The sequence below is a fragment of the Symphalangus syndactylus genome, chromosome 12 (assembly GCF_028878055.3).
Source record: "Symphalangus syndactylus isolate Jambi chromosome 12, NHGRI_mSymSyn1-v2.1_pri, whole genome shotgun sequence".
NCBI lineage: Eukaryota > Metazoa > Chordata > Mammalia > Primates > Hylobatidae > Symphalangus > Symphalangus syndactylus.
Window position 1 is genome coordinate 45,085,550 of NC_072441.2, and position 20,283 is coordinate 45,105,832.

Here is a 20,283-nt window from a genome sequence, read left to right on the forward strand (position 1 = left end):
ATAACATTACCTAAAATTTACAACAAGAAAGTTATTATCAAAGCCATCACTAGTAAATCTGAAATATGGCTGGGTGCGGTGGCTCACACCTGTAATCCCAACACTGGGAGGCTGAGGCAGGAGGATCACTTGAGTTCAGGAGTTCAAGACCAGCCTGGCCAACATGGTGAAACCCAGTCTCTACTAAAAATATAAAAATTAGCCAGGCATGGTGGTGGGCACCTGTAATCCCAGCTACTCAGGAGGCTGAGGCAGGAGAATCGCTTGAACCTGGGAGGTGGAGGTTGCAGTGAGCCACGATCGAGCCACTGCACTCTAGCCTGAGCAACAAGAGCAAAACTCTGTCTCAAAAAAAAAAAAAAAAAAAACTGAAATATAACTAATGTCATCCACGGTGTGCTTGTGTACTTATTACTTCTAATCTTTTGAAGCACATTTCTGTTTAAAACCTATGATCTTATTAAGTTGCTTTTATCATAAATTATATTTTATAGACTCTATTGAGAGACATCTAAAGTAGAGCCATATTATTTGTAAAGTTTCAACTTTCTTTCTTTTTTTTTTTTTTTAAGAGACTGGGTCTCGCTATGGTGCCCAGGCTGACCTCAAACTCCTGGGCTCAAGAGATTCTACCACCTCAGCCTACTGAGTAGTTTGGAGTGCAGTGGCGTGATCTTGGCTCACTGTAACCTCCACCTCCCCAGTTCAAGTGATCCTCCCACCTCAGCCTTCTGAGTAGCTGGGATTACAGGTGAGCACCACCATGCTTGGTTAATTATTTTGTATTTTTAGCAGAGATGGGGTTTCACCAAGTTGGCCAGGCTGGTCTCGAACTCCTGACCTCAAGTGATTCACCAGCCTCGGCCTCCCAAAATGCTGGGATTACAGACATGAGCCACCACACCTGGTCTCAATTCCTTTTAGAATACTGTCTTTCACTTCAACAAAATTGGATTATGGTTATGTAGTTTATTTAATTAGATTGATGGCAAGAAGTTTTATAAACTGAATCAATGTGATTATGAGAGTGTTTTTCTCCTTATAAATAGAAATATTTGCCTTGTATTTATTTTCATATTATAGACATGTTCACAAGTTTGTCATATTTTTACAAATAATAGACACTATTTCCTAAGATCAAGAGCAATTTCCAACAAGTATGCCTTGTTCAACTTTTATAGGTTTCTTTCAAGAGTGTTCTCAGGAAGGAATAAAAAAAGATGTTTCTTATCTAATGCAACATTGGGTAAAATACTTAGAAAGCCTATAGCTGAGGCTATTTTCTCAAAGCTTTTAGGACATCACAGTCTCAAAAATGCTAGCCAATTCTCTGCAAGGGGGTGCTATAGAAGACTTAACTCCACAGTGGGAGTCAGAAAATTATAGCATATTCCCACATCACAAAAACTCAAAGTTGGTCACTGAAACTATAAATATTTTGCTATTTAATCCTTTTGTGTATAGCACACTCTTTTTTATGTTTACTTGTTAGCCTGCATCAATAATAGCAACTTTAACATTTAAATTTCTAGAAGACAGGATCTGATTCTATTGAACATACCCTACTTACATTTTGGATACTGATGTATGTATATATGAACATGTTTACAGTAAATATTATGACAGCTTTCAAAAGTTTCTCCTGGCATAACACTTTTTCCCCCTTACATCATCAAACATAAATAAGATAGTTAGATGGGCCATATTCAATTGAAGTCTCTCTTTCAAAGAATCTTTTACCATTGAAGAATTCTGACCTCTAACCCCACTTTATTTTTAAGAATAAAATTTGAGGCCAGGTGCGATGGCTTACACCTGTAATCCCAGCACTTTTGGAGTCCAAGGCAGGCAGATCACCTGAGGCTGGGAGTTCGAGACCAGCCTGAGCAACATGGAGAAACCCTGTCTCTACTAAAAATACAAAATTACGCGGGCGTGGTGGCACATGCCTGTAATCCCACTACCCGGGAGGCTGAGGGAGGAGAATCACTTGAACCTGGGAGGTGGAGGTTGCAGTGAGCCAAGATCACGCCATTGCTCTACAGCCTGGGCAACAAGAGCAAAACTCCATCAAAAAAAAAAGTATTCGACTTCCACCACTCTGAGCTAGCACTGATGTCTTTGGCTTTTTTCTCTGAGGACCATTTTGAAGATGAAACTAAGCAATGAGTGTGAACACTCTGTTACTTCTGTCAGACCCAAAGCCACAGTGTATGTTAAGATACAAGACTTGTTGCTAGTAATAAAGCTAAGAATACAATGCCTTTCTAAAAATGTGTTTATTAATTCCTGGTGGATGATAATTACTTATTTTTTTATTTAATTTAATTAATTTATTTATTTGAGACAGAGTTTCACTCTTGTTGCCCAGACTGGAGTGCAATAGCAGGAACCCGGCTCACTGCAACCTCCACCTCCCGAGTTCAAGCAATTCTTCTGCCTCAGCTTCCCGAGGAGCTGGGATTACAGGCACCCGCCACCATGCCTGGCTAATTTTTTTTGTATTTTTTTTAGTAGAGATGGGGTTTCACCATGTTGGCCAGGCTGGTTTCAAACTCCTCACCTCAAGTGATCCGCCTGCCTCAGCCTCCCAAAGTGCTAGGATTATAGGCGTGAGCCATTACACCCGGATGATAATTACTTCTTTAATATGAGAAGTATGCATGCCTTCTTTATAATATTTATATTATAATTATATAATTACCTTCTTTATAATGTTTATAATTATAATGTAATTTTAATTTTAATCAATTAACAAAGTTAAGACAGGATCTCACTCTGTCGCCAAGGGTGGAGTGCAGTGTCACAATCATAGCTCACTGCAGCCTCAAACTCCTGGGTTCAAGTGGTCTCCCTGCCTCAGCCTCCCAAGCAGCTGGGACTATAGGCACATGCCACCATGCCTGGCTAATTTTTTTAAATTTTTTTGTAGAGAAAAGGTCTTGCTTTGTTGCCTAGGCTGGTCTCAAACTCCTGGCTTTAATTAATCCTCCTGCCTCAGCCTCTCTGAAAGTGCTGGGATTATAGGCATGAGCTACCGCACCTGGCCTATAACCCAACATTGATATGAAATTTCATCTTCATTAGGAAAAATGAGTAAACATAATTTCCATACCAAATACTGGAAAAGAAAAACATGCTAAATATTACAAATCAACTAAACATTTCATAACAATGATGTTGATAAATTACTGTTATTATTTGGTAAAATTAAGAATTTTATGATACTACTTGTCCAGTTGATTTAAAATTTAATTCAAAATTAAAAGTCAGCAAAATTGGCATCTTTAATTCTGCAAAAGTTTCTTTACTTTTCTTTCTTTCTTTTTTTTTTTTTTTTTTTGCGGGGGGTGCCCAGTCACAGTATACAATGATGCTTACTAGAAATAGAACTTCAAGGGTGAAGAGGAATAAACAGGGTCCTGTTTCCTGTGATTCTTAGCCCTTTAATCATAGTGCTCCTAGGGTAGGAGAAGAGTGGGATAGACTAAAGCGGCTTCAGGGAACTAGCTACTTTGGAGTGCTAAACCATAGTCCCCGAGCAAATTCTAACAACAGCCACAGAATCCTTTTTAAAGTCTTGCCTCACCTTTAGTATTTTAAGCCCAATGCCTTAAGTGATATACTGGTTATTTTCTTCTCCCTAGACGATTCTTGCTTTGATGGGTTGCTTTATGTCTTAGGGTTTCAGTGTATGGTCTACTGGGTATGGCAAAAACATTTCACATTTGCCGACTGAGTTTTCCCTACACTTCTGACAAGCTGTTGGATTTACGGGTAAAGTAAGGTTTTCTCTCAATGTGCTTTTTTGTTCTATATTGGGGTTTTCAATAATTATTTTTATAAATCCTCAGACTTTTTCTCTTACTGGAATTGAGTAGAAAACAAGAGATCTTATTATAGTTTACTTTTTGACCTAAGCAGTACAATAGAAGATCTTTTGAAATGCGTAATCTTCGTGACTGAAAAGTTTATAGATTTTGGTTTCTTACAAATTAAAGTTAAGGAGACCAAGTTATATTATGGAAAAATTATGATGCGAAATAGTGTTTACCAAGATTTGCATATAGTCGGTGCTTAACAAATTCGTGTTAGTTTCTTTCAAGTCAATCAGGAGTTTCTTCCTTCATCTATGAACAAAATTATTATTATGACAAAGTTATCCTTGAAACTCTCGTACGCTTGGGATAATTATGCTTAATGAGCATCTGATTTTTTTCTCACTATATTCCAAAATTGGACTTTGAAAATCCCCATTGCATTTATTATTAGGAGAATGGCTGTGGGGAGAAGCATAGGTTGTGGTTAGGAGCATGGGCTTTGGCATTACCTGGACCTGAGTTGGAGCCCATATTGGAGCCAAGTGCCCGGGGATGAGTCACTGAACTTCTCTGTACCTCACTTTTCTTACCTGTAATGCAGGAGAAATAATACTCACCTGAAAAGGCATCGGTGAAGAAATGAGATGATGTACATAGAGCCTGTCACAGTAACTTACAAGAGTTCAATAAGTGAGTATTGTTATTATTCCCATTATTATCAAATATTTGATGTGTCAGGAGAAAAACAAAGAATGTAAGTTTTAATATATTTATAAAGGTATTTCCTTTGCGCCTATCTGTACTAAATTAGTGCTTTCTACAAGTGATATGAAGAACATGAGAAAACTGTTATTTTTCTGGAGAAGATACTGAAGCATCAGATTTTATCAATATTATCAAAAATTATTTTTTGTTTACATGCATATGGAACCAGGAAAATACTTGGGGGGCAGGAAGGGGATAGCAAAAACCAAAAAAACCCGGGCCTTTATGTAATTCTTTTTTCGGTCCTTCTAAGGGTTCCCGATTAAATAATATTAGTTTAATATTTTTCTTGCTTTAAAGTTTTGCCCTGTAATACATTCTCACTGTTACCGGATGTAATAAGTTAGCCACTGGAAAGAGCCAGCATGAAGGTCATATCACACTTTTTAATACCTTTTATTTTAATGATATTCTATAAGCTTGATAATTAAATGAAATGAATCAGTATAATAAGGTTAAAAAATCCTCAGAGTAAATAAAAAACCAAATTTTAAAAAGTCTTCCTAAGACATACATATCAATAGTAAGCACTATTCCAGTTTATAATATTATCTAGAGATTTTAACACACTGACTTAACTCTTTCTTATTGTAATTCAACTTGCCTCATCCCAAGTTATCTTTTTTAGAAAAATCTTAATCCTCATCCCTTCCCCTTCTTCTTATACCATTTTGCTTCTACCTTACATCCAACATTTGCCATGTTTTCTCTGGAACTCCTTGTCTAATATCAACTCAGCACATAATTGCCCTAAAATCTCCCCTAGATTTCTTTCTTACTTAGATAGGCTGGCTTAATGCAATCCTTCTCTTTGTCTTTTCCTTACAAAATATGCAGCGTATAAAGTCACAAGTCACTTAACAACAAGGATATGTTCTGAGAAATGCTTCGTTAGGTGATTTTGTCATTGTGAAAACATCAGCATGTACTTACAGAAACCTAGATGACATAGTCTGCTATGTACCTAGGCTATAGTCTATTGCTCCTGGGCTACAAACCTATACAGCATATTACTGTATTTTACTGCATTTTAAAGTATTACACTAATATTACATATTACTGTAGTTTCAATGGTAAGTATTTGTGTTATCTAAACATATCTAAATACAGAGAAGGTGCAGTAAAAATACATACTACAGTCTTATGGGACCACAGTTGTACATGTGGTCCGTCACTGAAACCTTGTTATCTGGCACATGACTACATAAACTCCATTTTTTAAGATTTAAGATTTTTCATACAAAAGTAAGAAACTACAACAATGTAATTATTCATATAATTAGGTTTAAATCTATTATCTTGCTATTTGTTTTCTATTTTTTCATCTATTTGTTGTTCCCTTTTTCCTCCTTTTCCACTTTGTTTCATATTAATTGAACATTTGGTATTATTATAATGTGTTTCCTTTGTTAACTTGTTAGCTGTATCTTTTTTGTTGTGAAGGTTGCTCTAGGGTTTCTAATAAGTGATATCCATCTTCCAGTGATATTTTGCCACTTCATGTATAGTGTAAGAAACTTACAATAATATATTTCCATTTCTTTTCTCATAGCCTTTGTGCTCCTTATGTCATCATTTGTCGTGATGTCAGATCTATGTTGCTCATCTGATATCACTTTCCTTCTGCCTGAAAGACATCCTTTAGCATTTCTTGCAGTAAAGTTCTGCTGGTGATGAATTCTTTCAGATTTTTTCTCCCCATCTCTTTCAATATCTTTCAGCCTTTGTATGTCTGCTAAAGCACTTTTTTTCCTTTCATTTTTGAAAGGTATTTTCACTGGATACAGATTTCAGGTCGACAGAGGATTTTTTTTCTTTCAATACATTAAAGATGTTGTTTCACCATCTTCTCACTTGCACTGATTTCAGTGACAAATCTGCTGTTATTCTAATTTTTGTTCCTTTGTACATAAGGTGATTTTTTTCTCCTCTGGCTGCTTTTATTATTTTTTTCTTAATTACTAGGGTTGAGCAGTTTGAATGTGATGTTCCTTTGTGCAATTTTCTTTGGGTTCATTAAGCTTCTTTTTTCTGTGGGTTTGTACTTTTCATCAAGTTTGGAATATTTTTGGCTATTACGTCTTCAAATATTTTTTTCTATTTCTCCCTTCCTCTCCTCTCTTTCAGGGACTCCAGTTAGATGTCTATTAGACTGCTTGACTGTTCCCCTGTGGTTGTTTTTTAAATTCTCCTTCTTTTGTCTCATTTTAGATTGTTTCTATTATTATCTTCAATTTCACTAAGTTTTTCTTCTGTAACATCACATATGCTGTTAATTCTCTCCAGTATAAGTATATTTTTATCTCACATATTATTGTTCCATCTCTAAAATTAGATTTGGGTCTCTATGTTGCTTTTTGATGGTATGGAATACAACTATCACAATCATTTTAATGTCTTTGCTCATTCTAACTCTATATCAGTTATGATTCAGTTTCAACTGATTTTCTCCTCATTATGGGTCATATTTTCCTGCTTCCTGTATAGCTGGTTATTGGTTATTTTTACTGGGTTCCAGACATCATGAACTTTAACTTGTTGGGTGCTAGATATTTTTGTAATTCTATAAACATTGTTGGGCTTCATTCCAGAGGACAGTTAAGTTATTTGGAAGCTGTTTGGTGCTTTTGTATCTTGCTCTTAAGATTATTTGGTGGAAGCAGAGCAGTGCTCAGTCTAAGCCTAGTTATTCCCAACTATCGAGGCAGAAGCTTTTATATACTCTACCAGTGCTGCATAAACCTTGAAGTTTTTCTGTCTGGCTGGTGAGGAATAGGCATTATTTCTGGCCCTGTTACTTCTAATTCATTTGGGTCTTTCCTTGCCAAAAGTACGTTTCCTGGCTAATGGTAAGAGTCTTTCCTTACATGGTTGTGATTATCAGTACATAGCTGAACATTCGAGGGGATCCTCTGCAGATATGTGGAGTTCAACATATGCAACATATGCAAATCAATAAATGTAATCCAGCATATAAACAGAACTAAAGACAAAAACCACATGATTATTTCAATAGATACAGAAAAGGCCTTTGACAAAATTCAACAACACTTCATGCTAAAAACTCTCAATAAACTAGGTATTGATGGGACTTATCTCAAAATAACAAGAGCTATCTATGACAAACTCACAGCCAATATCATACTGAATGGACAAAAACTGGAAGCATTCCCTTTGAAAATTGGCAAAAGACAGGGATGCCCTCTCTCACCACTCCTATTCAACATAGTGTTGGAAGTTCTGTCCAGGGCAATCAGGCAAGAGAAAGAAATAAAGGGTATTCAATTAGGAAAAGAGGAAGTCAAATTGTTCCTGTTTACAGATGACATGATTGTATATTTAGAAAACCCCATAGTCTCAGCCCAAAATCTCCTTAAGCTGATAAGCAACTTCAGCAAAGTCTCAGGATACAAAATCAAAATGCAAAAATCACAAGCATTCTTATACACCAATAACAGACAAACAGAGAGCCAAATCCTGAGTGAACTCCCATTCACAATTGCTACAAAGAGAATAAAATACCTAGGAATCCAACTTACAAGGGATGTGAAGGACCTCTTAAATAAGAACTACAAACCACTGCTCAATGAAATAAAGGAGGACACAAACAAGTGAGAGAACATTCTGTGCTCATGGATAGGAAGAATCAATATCGTGAAAATGGCCATACTGCCCAAGGTAATTTATAGATTCAATGACATCCCCATCAAGCTACCAATTACTTTCTTCACAGAATTGGAAAAAACTACTTTAAAGTTCATATGGAACCAAAAAAGAGCCCACATTGCCAAGACAATCCTAAGCAAAAAGAACAGAGCTGGAGGCATCATGCTACCTGACTTCAAACTGTACTACAAGGCTACAGTAACCAAAACAGCATGGTAATGGTACCAAAACAGAGATATAGACCAATGGAACAGAACAGAGGCCTCAGAAATAACACCACTCATCTACAACCATCTGATTTTCGACAAACCTGACAAAAACAAGAAATGGGGAAAGGATTCCCTATTTAATAAATGGTGCTGGGAAAACTGGCTAGCCATATGTAGAAAGCTGAAACTGGATCCCTTCCTTATACCTTGTACAAAAATGAATTCAAGATGGATTAAAGACTTAAATGTTAGACCTAAAACCATAAAAATCCTAGAAGAAAACGTAGGCAATACCATTCAGGACATAGGCATGGGCAAGGACTTCATGACTAAAACACCAAAAGCAATGGCAACAAAAGCCAAAATTGACAAATGGGATCTAATTAAACTAAAGAGCTTCTGCACAGCAAAAGAAACTACCATCAGAGTGAACAGGCAACCTACAGAATGGGAGAAAATTTTTGCAATCTACCCATCTGACAAAGGGCTAATATCCAGAATCTACAAAGAACTTAAACAAATTTATAAGAAAAGACAAACAACCCCATCAAAAAGTGGGCAAAGGATATGAGCAGACACTTCTCAAAAGAAGACATTTATGCAACCAACAGACACATGAAAAAATGCTCATCATCTGGCCAGGCGCGGTGGCTCACACTTGTAATCCCAGCACTTTGGGAGGCCGAGGTGGGTGGATCATGAGGTCAGGAGATCGAGATCATCCTGGCTAACATGGTGAAACCCCATCTCTACTAAAAATACAAAAAATTAGCCAGGCATGGTGGTGGGCGCCTGTAGTCCCAGCTACTCAGGAGGCTGAGGCAGGAGAATGGCGTGAACCCGGGAGGCGGAGCTTGCAGTGAGCCGAGATCATGCCACTTCACTCCAGCCTGGGTGACACAGCAAGACTCCATCTCAAAAAAAAAAAAAAATTTTTCATCATCACTGGTCATTAGAGAAATGCAAATCAAAACCACAATGAGATACCATCTCACACCAGTTGGAATGGTGATCACTAAAAAGTCAGGAAACAACAGATGCTGGAGAGGATGTGGAGAAATAGGAACGCTTTTACACTGTTGGTGGGAGTGTAAATTAGTTCAACCATTGTGGAAGACAGTGTGGTGATTCCTCAAGGATCTAGAACTACAAATACCATTTGACTCAGCGATCCCATTACTGGGTATATACCCAAAGGATTATAAATCATGCTACTATAAAGACCATTGCACACATATGTTTATTGTGGCACTATTCGCAATAGCAAAGACTTGGACCAACCCAAATGTCCATCAATGATAGAGTGGATTAAGAAAATGTGGCACGTATACACCATGGAATACTATGCAGCCAAAAAAAAGCATGAGTTCATGTCCTTTGCAGGGACATGGATGAAGCTGGAAACCATCATTCTGAGCTACCACAAAGACATAAAACTAAACACCACCTATTCTCACTATAGGTGGGAATTGAACAATGAGAACACTTGGACACAGGGCAGGGAACATCACACACCAGGGCCTGTCATGGGGTGGGGGACTGGGGGACAGATAGCATTAGGAGAAATACCTAATGTAAATGACGAGTTGCTGGGTGCCACAAACCAACATGGCACGTTGTGCACATGTACCCTAGAACTTAAAGTATTTTTAAAAAAGACCATTTTTTAAAAAATAAAAATTCCTTGGAATTCATAAAGTATTAAAATTCTCTAACAGATACTTTTTATTTAATTTTCTTTTCCTTTATAGTCATTGAACTTGTAATTATTCTGGGCCTAAGTATTAATTCTGTGGCTAATTCTGAGACATCAGATTCCTATTCCTCTCTTAAGTACAACTTGCCTTTAGGTTATTTCTCTGCTCACTAGTACCTTGACCATGGGATGGACAAGGAAAACAAGAACTCTATTTTTTTTTAAAAAAAATGTTCGTGAAATATAAATGCCTGATGCTACGATAACTCATGTCCTTTATTTGGAGAGAAAGTAGATAGAAAATAATTAAATTCGAGTAATTCAGGCACAGCTTTTTGTAGCAAGTCCACAGGCATCGCAGGGCTGAGCCAAGTCCTGCTTTTAAAAAGCAGATATATCAGATCTGTCCAGATCCTTGGAACTTCTCTCCATTCATATTTGTGAGCACAAGAACTTACTGACCTTTGGTGCTTTCCATGATCGTTCCCTTTTGTGAACCCAGAAAGTTGGCACCACAGGTACACAGATGATGTACATGTTCCTATAAAACCTTAATTTTATTATATATTCTTCTGCTTGCATTACTTCATAAAAAGAAGATGGAAAGTTAAGTCTGTCCTTGCTGCATTCACAAAATAAGGTTTAGACTTATTGCAATATTTTCAATTAATCTACCAACCACAAGTACATAAGATGAATATAATAGCAGTTACAGTAGCAGATTATTTGTTAGGTGATACGTTTATTATTAGAGGGTAACAGATATGGATAATGTACCTAACACAATGCACTTTCACCTCCCTGGTTTTAAATTCTTGGTTCATACCCCAGTGTCTATTTCTACCCTTTGCTGATTTGGTGCCCCTTGACCATTCACCAGGCACATTGAACTTCACCTCCCCTCTATGATTTGTGACACAGCTTATTCCTTTTGGCCCAGCAAATGCCACTGACCATCTCAGATGAAGGGTCCTGTTATGGTCACTAACAGCTCACTTCCCACCCCTCTGCCTATTTCAGCAGTGGTCCCATGAAAGGAGAGAGGGAGAACACCAGCCTGCAACCCATTTCTAAATGAGTGCAATAAAACCCTCCTTTGGTCATATCATTCTTTGTCACAAAAATTCTTCCATGATCCTTTAGTCTGATCTTCAAAGTCTTTCAGAGTCGGGCTCCAAACTACTTTCCCAAACTAATTTCTCACTATTTCCTTAAATGAAAGTCCTCATTCATGTACATTCTCTGAATAATTTTCACAGAATTGTACCGTGGGCCTACTGTATACCTGACACGTGGCAGGGGGCAGACATACTTATTGCATGTATGACTAATTGGACTAAATGCACAGGAAATGTTGGCCTGGTTAAACCTGATTTATGTAACCCTGAACAATTTTCACTGTATAGCTATATGGAAGATGTGAAAAATTACACCTAACCTGTTCTGACCCTATGGCATACCCTGGTTTTGGTTTTTAAACCAAAATTCTGCAAAAGTCTGGCAAGAGCATATTTCCTACTTGTTTCGTCTCCTAAAAATGGAGTGCAGAATAGAAAGGAAGAGCTTTCTCATTATCTGCATATGCTGGTTGTTTGAATTCCAAGATAAACAAAAGTTTACTGTATTTCTAAATTCATCCTTTACTAGATTCCAGTAACTTGAGCTGTGTTATGAAGCCATCTGTAATTTTTTTGCCTCTAGGCTCTTTTGGCCTCTGGACAATACTGTTGCTTATCCTCTTAATTACCCTTGGCCAAGTAAAATGAGACAAGGCATGTTTTGTATACTGTAAGAGCATCCACTTCAAGTTAAATTCTTTACAGTCTGGTCTCACACTATTTTGTGTCATAGATGCAAATACTTTAACCTTCATTCTCTAATGTCTGCCTTTTGGAAAGTCATAATAAATTACAAATACCAAAAAAGTGATTTAAGCATAATTTTTTATCAGTGTGTAGAGGTATTCTATTGTCAAACAGATGTTTTACTATTAAACAGGCTGTGTAGTTCACAACAAAAACCAAGTTTTAGTGTAGGTTTTAAAAATATTTATTAAGTGAATGAATGAATAAAAATGGAAAGTAAGAAAATTATGCATTTCTAGTCAACAACAACTGCATTAAGTAGAGTTAGATATAGGTGAATTAATTTTATAAGAAATTAAAATATCCAGTAGAGTTAACTAAATGCATTCCATTTACTTTATAACTATTTTTTCCCTTTTCTCTTTTCTAAAAATGAAAGTTGTATTTGAAAAATTTTGGCCTCCAGAATGTACATTATCATATAAGATTTCAAAACTTACTTATTTCTTTTTTTCTTTCTTTTTTTTTTTTTTGAGACGGAGTCTCGCTGTGTTGCCCAGGCTGGCTCAGCTCACTGCAACCTTCACCTCCCCGGTTCAAGCAATTCTCACGCCTAAGCCTTCTGAGTAGCTGGGATTACAGGCGTGAGCCACTGTGCCCATCCCAAATCTTACTTATTTCTGTACTGTGTTTTAAAATGTTTTTTATCACAGCTTAATTATATCTGTTATTTTATTTCATTTTATAATCATCACGTATGCAAAGGGGGGTTGAGGCAGGGGAGGCATGTTGTTTCAACCTGGGTTCCTAAAATTGATGCTGTGACAATTCTTGGATGAAGCTTTCCTAGGCTAGTTTTGTCATGATAAAGGACTGTCTTATTAAAGAGTCTCTCAATCCTTGCCTTTTTAGAAATCATAATCAAAGTCTCTTTAAAGTTTCTCTAAATTTTAGAAAAGCATTTCTATTATGTATGAGGCTCATTGAAGAAACCTATGATTCCAATAGCTTTTCACTTGAAATATTGTTTCCAATTGTGCTAAATTTATAATAATTTCCAGCCTTTTTAATATATCTAACAGTTACATTTATTCAGAGCCCTTACTCTATGTCAGATACTGTGTTGGAATTTTACACGAATTATCTCACTTAATTCTCACAATAACCCTATTTGTGCCCATTATTCAAATAAAGAAACAGGAATCAAGGCAAAGCAAAGTGCTCATACAGAGGGCAAGTAGCAGGGCTAGGACTTGAAACCAGATCTGTCTGATGCCAAACCCTCTGGTCTTCTACAAAATTATGGTGAGGTCCCACCAGTAACACAGTCCCATTTAGGGGTTTTTTAGAGAGGCAAAGCATGGAGGCAGGTTGATTCCTTTGGGATACCTTCCAGTATCCCAAATTCCAGTACGGATTAGTATTTGCCTGCTTGCCAGAGATGAATGAAAATTGTACAGGAGGAAAACAGGTTAGTAGCTACTGCAATTCTGGGGTTATTGCCCTGCAGTAGCTACCACATCCTGTTATACTGCACCCTTGTTCTTTGGAAAGTGAGTTAAAAACAGCCATTCTTAATTATGGGTTTAGATGAAAGAGAACATGAAGCCTGGAGAGCCATTTTAAATTGTTTTGAGCATGTGGGTGTGGGGATGACTGTTTAAGGAGAATTGCCCCCTTGCCCCCCGACCCCTCCATCCTCTACATCCCAAGAGGAGAAAATATCTACTATTCTACTGTTCACGGAAGCATCTGCATTTTCCTTTTTACTTGGCCCTTCATGAATCAGACATCTCTGGGAATTTTTCAAAGCTAATTTGTTCCCAAAGGGAGTACAAGGGAATGGCATGCCTTTATATCCCGCTTTGCTGGTTTAAGCCAAGAATGATGTCTCTCAATAGCAGTGAGAGTTGAGTGTGTGGCTGAGTGCAGCACATGGTCCTTTAATTTTTATTAGAGTTCCATCCTGCAGACTGAGGTTGTCAGATGTCATCCTGTGTGTGTTTAATATTTCTGAGTTTTGAACTTTGACCTTGGTTTAATGTGGACAGGCCATATGCAGCTACTCACTTTTAATCAATGATGACAACATTCCTCTGGTATCAGGGTTCCAAGCCATACTCTGTGGGCATCAAATATTCCCAGAAACAGTCCAGCATTTTCAGACTTAATTTTTTAAAGCCATCACTAATGGCTCTTGAAAAGAAAGATCAAACTAGCATACTAAAGTAAAATTTCTGAGTATAAAATAACTTTTCAAAGGGTATTTTGCAACACTCTGATCTAGTTCTTCCCCTAGTGTTTGGTAGTATGTATTTGCTTTATACACACACACACACACAAACAAACACACACACACCCACACACACACCCTTCTTTTAGGAGCAAGTCTTTGGTTTCTCAGCCCACTCTCATTATTCCACCCCCATTGCTATGCTGAAGTTCACCAAAGACATTTGATCCAGATATTGCTGAATACCAAGTTTTTTTTAGTTATATTGTTTTTAATCCAATTAAGTTCTTCACTCTCTTATTTATATAGCAAATTATACATAAATGTAGGCCAAACATAGTGCCCCCTGCCATGGCAGGGCAGATGCTACATAGATGCAGAGGATTTTTCCAAGGCTCCGTAAGGTCCCTAACAGGGAACACTGCTGCCAGTGACCATGTCTGCTCAGGTAGAATCTTGCTAAATTTGAGGCACCTAACTCTATGCAGAGCCACAGCCATTTTATGCTTGGAATTTACATCACCATTCAGGAAGCGCCTACACACCTTTCTTTAAATAGTCTCTGGTCTTGGTTTCCATGTTAGCACACACTCCTGATTCTCTTTCTACTTTTTTGGCTATACTAAGTCTCTTATGTCAGTCTCTCATCCTCTAACCAGCAAGTAAATGTTGGTATTCCTCAGAATTCTGTCCTAGGCCCTCTACTCTCTGTTCTCTTTACTTTCCCTTGAGGAAATATTATCAATTCACATGGCTTTAGTTATCGATACACTGACAAATCCCAAAGTCATCTCTCTGGTGCAGATCAAGCTTGTGAGTTAACATATCTGAATATAGAACTGCCTATAGGACATTTCAATTTGGATGTCTCAAAGGCATCCCTAAATCACTGAGTATGTCGAAAATGGATAACTATTATTCTCTCTAGAGAACAATCATATGGCTCCATTACACTTCGAGTTACTCAAGTCATAAAGAACTGGGGGGAGGGGAGGGTTATGACTCTTACTTTCACCTCATTCACCACATCCAGTCAATCATTCAACTTCTTAGATATGATTTATCATTGTCATCATTTAGTAGAAAGAGTACCCTCATCAACAGAGAGAAGTACCTGGTTCCTGGGATAGATATATCTCTATTATACATCATTCATTGCCAAACACTGAGCTGAATAAAGACTATCAAATCTGGAATAAACACCCACCAGTGACAGTAGTTCACTGCTAGCTGCCTCAGCAATAATGTCAGCTACAGGTCATGTGCAGTTCTTGGCAATAACATTACCTTCGCCCATTTCCCTCTCATGAACGTTATGACACATGGAACTCTCCTTACTCTAATTCTTATTCAGATTTCATGTTCCTAGAAAATACTCCAGTCCTTGGATTAAGAAAATGTGGCACACACACCATGGAATACTATGCAGCCATAAAAAAATGATGAGTTCATATCCTTTGTAGGGACATGGATGAAACTGGAAACCATCATTCTCAGCAAACTATCGCAAGGACAAAAAACCAAACACCGCATGTTCTCACTCATAAGTGGGAATTGAACAAGGAGAACACATGGACACAGGAAGGGGAACATCACACTGCGGGGACTGTTGTGGGGTGGGGGGAGGGGGGAGGGATAGCATTAGGAGATATCCCTAATGCTAAATGACGAGTTAATGGGTGCAGCACACCAACATGGCACAGGTATACATGTGTAACAAACCTGCATATTGTGCACATGTACCTTAAAACTTAAAGTATAATAATAAGAAAATTAAAAAAAAAAAAAGAAAATACGCCAGTCCTTAGGAAAGTTACTAATACCGGATGTTCTGGTTTTTTCCACCAGTCTTTGTAGGTTGATTAATGTGAACCAGTAATGACAAATAGATCTGTATTGTGTTGACAAAATCCAGTTTCAAAACCCACAAGGCTGAGAGCCAGACCATGGGCTGTGGTAAATTTATGAAGATAATCTAACCTGTAGAGCCTCTTGAAAGGTAGCCAACTGACTTTTGCCTGGAGTTACCCATGTGCTTTCTACTTGAAATATCTCTGAGGTCTTCTTGGGAAGATGCCTAAACCCCATGAAACAACACTATAGTTTTTTAAAAACTGCTCGATTTAGCATGACATGCACAGACTTCCTTTAGTGATAGAGATTGTTAGCAAAAATATGCTGGAACTGGGGTAGCAGAGGGAGTTTCTTCATTAGCCATTCAGGGTACCTGGATCTGGTATTCCTCTTGCATTGGTCAATGTAATGACTACACAGAGAATTAAGAATGTCGTTCTTCTCATGATAGCAACCTAAATACAAATTACTTTGTTCATCTAACATTTTATCCTTCCCAAGAAAGAGGACTAATCATCATTTGAAACATGTCTTTGAGGTCAGGTTTGTGACAAGTAATCTCAGAGATGACTCAATCCAAATATAGTTGCTTCTGGAACATGTAATCCCTATCCAATGTACTCCTCCATGACCATGACACTGAGTTGGGCTCACTGGAAGCATCCTGCTAGAGTCATTGCAGCATACACAAGAGGGGATTGGCTACTCCTTATATGTGGTAGGCATTTTAAGGCTTCAAGACCTCTCCCTATGATCCATCTAGCAGAGGTCCAAACTGCTTTAGGAGCTTAGAAAGAGGAGCAATGAGACCAAAATAGAGGACTTCAGGGGAGAAGGACCATTTCCTGTGTGCAAGGGGAGAAGTTAGGGCTTTCCAAACAGAGCCAAGTCTTGAAGGCAAAAATGAGATTTGAGTAGACCAGTTCACAAAGGGTATAGGATTCAAATCAGGCTGCATTTAGGAATAACAGTTCAAAGGGAGGGTTGATGCCAAATTGTGGAGTGCCTTGAAAGCCAGGAAGAAGAGTTTAATCTTGTTGTGGTTTGAAAGAGGAAGCATCCTGGGGACAAGCTGAAGAATGGAGATCAAGAATAAGGATGACTAACCAGGTAGCTATTGTAATAACCAGGGCCTGAAGATGTAAACTAAATTGGTTGCTGTAAGAAAGAGAGATATTCCGAAAGGAGAATTGTGTAAAGGAAAATGACCCAATCCATGGTTATAACCAGCTATCATGCAGAAGAGATAGTGCAGGACCCAGCACCATGAATCTCTGGGTGGGGTCCATAAAGCACATTCGTAAATACTCTCATTGGGTTTCATTTCAGTACACAAGCCTTGACTCAACTTTCTGCATCATTTTGCTGTTATCTTTCTGAACTGAAGAACTTTTTGCTTTGAATGTTTTTCAGCTTCTAGAAAACTATCGGCCCATATGGCAAGGAAATTGTTCTGCCTCTTCTCTTTTTATTCTTCCTATTTAATCAGTCACCAAGCCCTGCAGATCCCAAGCCATCCTTGTGTCTGCCCTCTTTTCTCCACAACTGCTGCCTCTGCTCTTATGGCTACATTTGGTTTCCTACTATAGATGTCTAGCAGCTCACTCACCCTCCAGTCTTGCCTCTCTCTGATCCATCCTTCACATTTCTATCGGTGAACTGTAGTCTTTGCAAAACTCAAGTCTGATTATGTAAATCCCTACTTTAAAACATCCAGTGATGTCCTGCTGAATGTGTTTAGGAGGAAGTTCAGTCTCTTCATCTTAACATACATGGGTCATCATGATTTGTCCCATATGTTGCAGACAGATGTATTTTGCTTGGCCATATGGTATTTTAATCATTGGGAAAATTCACATAAAAATCTATATTCTAGGCTTCCCTTGAAAAACAACAAAAAAATATGGTCATATCTGGGTCTGTATTCACAGTGGCAACTCAGGCTGGAGGGAGGAGCAGTCACTCATGGGGACAGCATATGTGCTCTCTGGTTTGTCACAGTCTTCACTCTCCATGTTGTAATCTACCCAGCCTGCTTCGCTCATTGGCTTTATCTGTGTAGCTGCTGGAAGTATTTTTGGCCTGTGGATACCCTCAAACTACTCCCTTTTACTTCTTCCCACACACCCTTAATTTATGGAACTACTTGCAGCTCCTGCAACAGGTAATAGAGCTTCAAGACTGTGTGACTCTGTAAGTGTTGCTTCCTTTGTTTAGCCCATTCTGCCTTTACCCCATCCTTTACCTATCTAATACCAACTTTCTCTTCAAGGCTCAGTTCAAGGGCTGCTCATCTAACTTCCCTTAGTTCCCAGGGTAATTTATTTGCCCTTTCGCTGTGGGTTTTTAACTTTATAATCGGATTTTTGTTGCCCCATCACCCCCATGCCTGCCTTTCCGCAGTACAGTACCTATCATATAGTGCTATAATTAATTATTAGTGTATTTTCCATACTAGACTATAAATTCCTTCCTATTTCCTCACACCTGCTATCTGTTTACCCACGTTTGCTACTTTATTATCTTCCTTGTCTTTGAAGATTTTTATTTCCATTGCTTAGCATAGCATCTGCAATAACAGCTGAATAAATGTTAAGTGAATGTTGTTGGGAAAGTTTCTTTAAAGGCAATAGGCAAAACTAGAGAGTCTATAGGAGAGTATAAAGAAAGATGGAAAGAGGGTGAGGGCCAAACAATAGGTTAATAGGTGAGAAGAAGAGGATCTGGGGAAGAAAACAAAGGATGAATTTGGAAGATAATTTGGAGTATGTATGGGCTTGGAGGCAAAGGGAAGAGAGAGTTTCAATTTCCAAAGAAGGAATCCTCAGAACCATCAAGCACCCAAGAAAACCCAAGAATGGAGAGACAGCATAGTATATTGGGTGTATCGAAAAAGCTCAGACTTTAAACAAATCAAAGTCCAGCCCTCAGTTCCTCCACTTACTAGCCATGTGATTCTAGCAAGTTACCTAACTCAAGTTACTTAACTCCTTTGAGACTCACTTTCTAATTTGTCAAATGGAACCTACTGTGGCAGAGAGGGGATAGAGACAGGAAGTCAAAAACTGCGAGACTCATATTCATTTTAAAATGCTGTGCTCCATTGGCAGCCCACTATTTGTGTGTGGCAGAGGCGTACTTTCCTTCATCTCCACAGAACACCATGTAAATCTGAAATCCTCAGCACTTCCGGCCATAAACAGTGCTAGCCAATGGAACTGATAGTGATGTCCAGCAGATGCTACCTATTAGGAGTGGCAGTGGAGGACAGCGATGGCATCCACCTAAGCCCAAGATAAAGCAATACTTGTGCCCACAATCTGCAGCAATTTGTGCATGACAGACACAGTGGTACCCAGCAAAGATGGTCAGTGGCTGAACCTGTCTGTGAATGCACGGGAAGTCCCTTCTGAGGACTCCCAGAAATACTGTACGGGAAGGAGGGAGCTTTGAAGAGCTGATATCCTGTGTTAGTAGGTAAGAGCAAGCACCAGCAAACATCAGGTTACAATACAGTGGACAATTGTGCGGATTCAAGTAATGCATGTAAAAGCACCTAGCAGAGCACCTGGTACTTTATTGGGACTCAGATAAGATGCTTTGTCCTGCTGTTATTATTATGAGAAAAGTCAGTGGTGTATTATCACAAAGACCATGCCATCTAATCTGTTTTCCATTGCCTTTAACAAGCACTGTTTTACCTTTTCTTTGCCTATGTTTATCTCATTCTGTTAATGAACAGATCAACCAAAAGACAAGGCTTTTTCCTCATACCTGCTGTTTACCCACTTGTTTGCTACCTTATTATTTTCCTTGTCTTTAAAGAGAAAGAACTGACTTGATTCCAGTGTTGCCAAGTGTCAGAGAGGTCCAATAGAATGATTTTGCTTCACTCGGCCAATAAAACATATCTTCTGGTCTTATTTGCAATGGAAAATATGACATCTGTTCTAATTTCGCACTCTTTTTCCCCTAGGCAGAGTCTACTGTCTCCTGAGAATGTTCCCCAAAGTGTTTGAAATACTGGCAAGAGACATTTAATGAGGGCCCAATAGGATCTTCAATTTTCTTATCTCTTCACTAGGAACTGAAGTATATTATCTAATTCACATATGTCCTGGAGGAATAATTGAGCTCCTGCATGTTTCTAATGTTTTCTGATGATAGAAACTGGAAGATAACAAGTTACAGGAATACATATCTTTTTGAAAAACAGCTCTTATATCATTTTATA

The 20,283-nt window shown here is 38.2% G+C and overlaps 1 protein-coding gene across 8 annotated transcripts in view; it reads right to left on the reverse strand.

Annotated features, from left to right (window-relative positions):
* HFM1 (helicase for meiosis 1) overlaps positions 1-20,283 on the reverse strand; it is a 240,238-nt gene that overhangs the window by 167,013 nt on the left and 52,942 nt on the right. The window contains exon 1 of one of the 8 annotated variants that reach the window (XM_063625384.1): positions 4,331-4,348. The exons of the other annotated variants lie outside the window; for them this stretch is intronic. The gene's annotated coding sequence lies outside the window, so the exon portion shown is untranslated. Of the gene's footprint in view, positions 1-4,330; positions 4,349-20,283 lie in introns of those variants that run through there. 8 annotated transcript variants of the gene reach the window in all.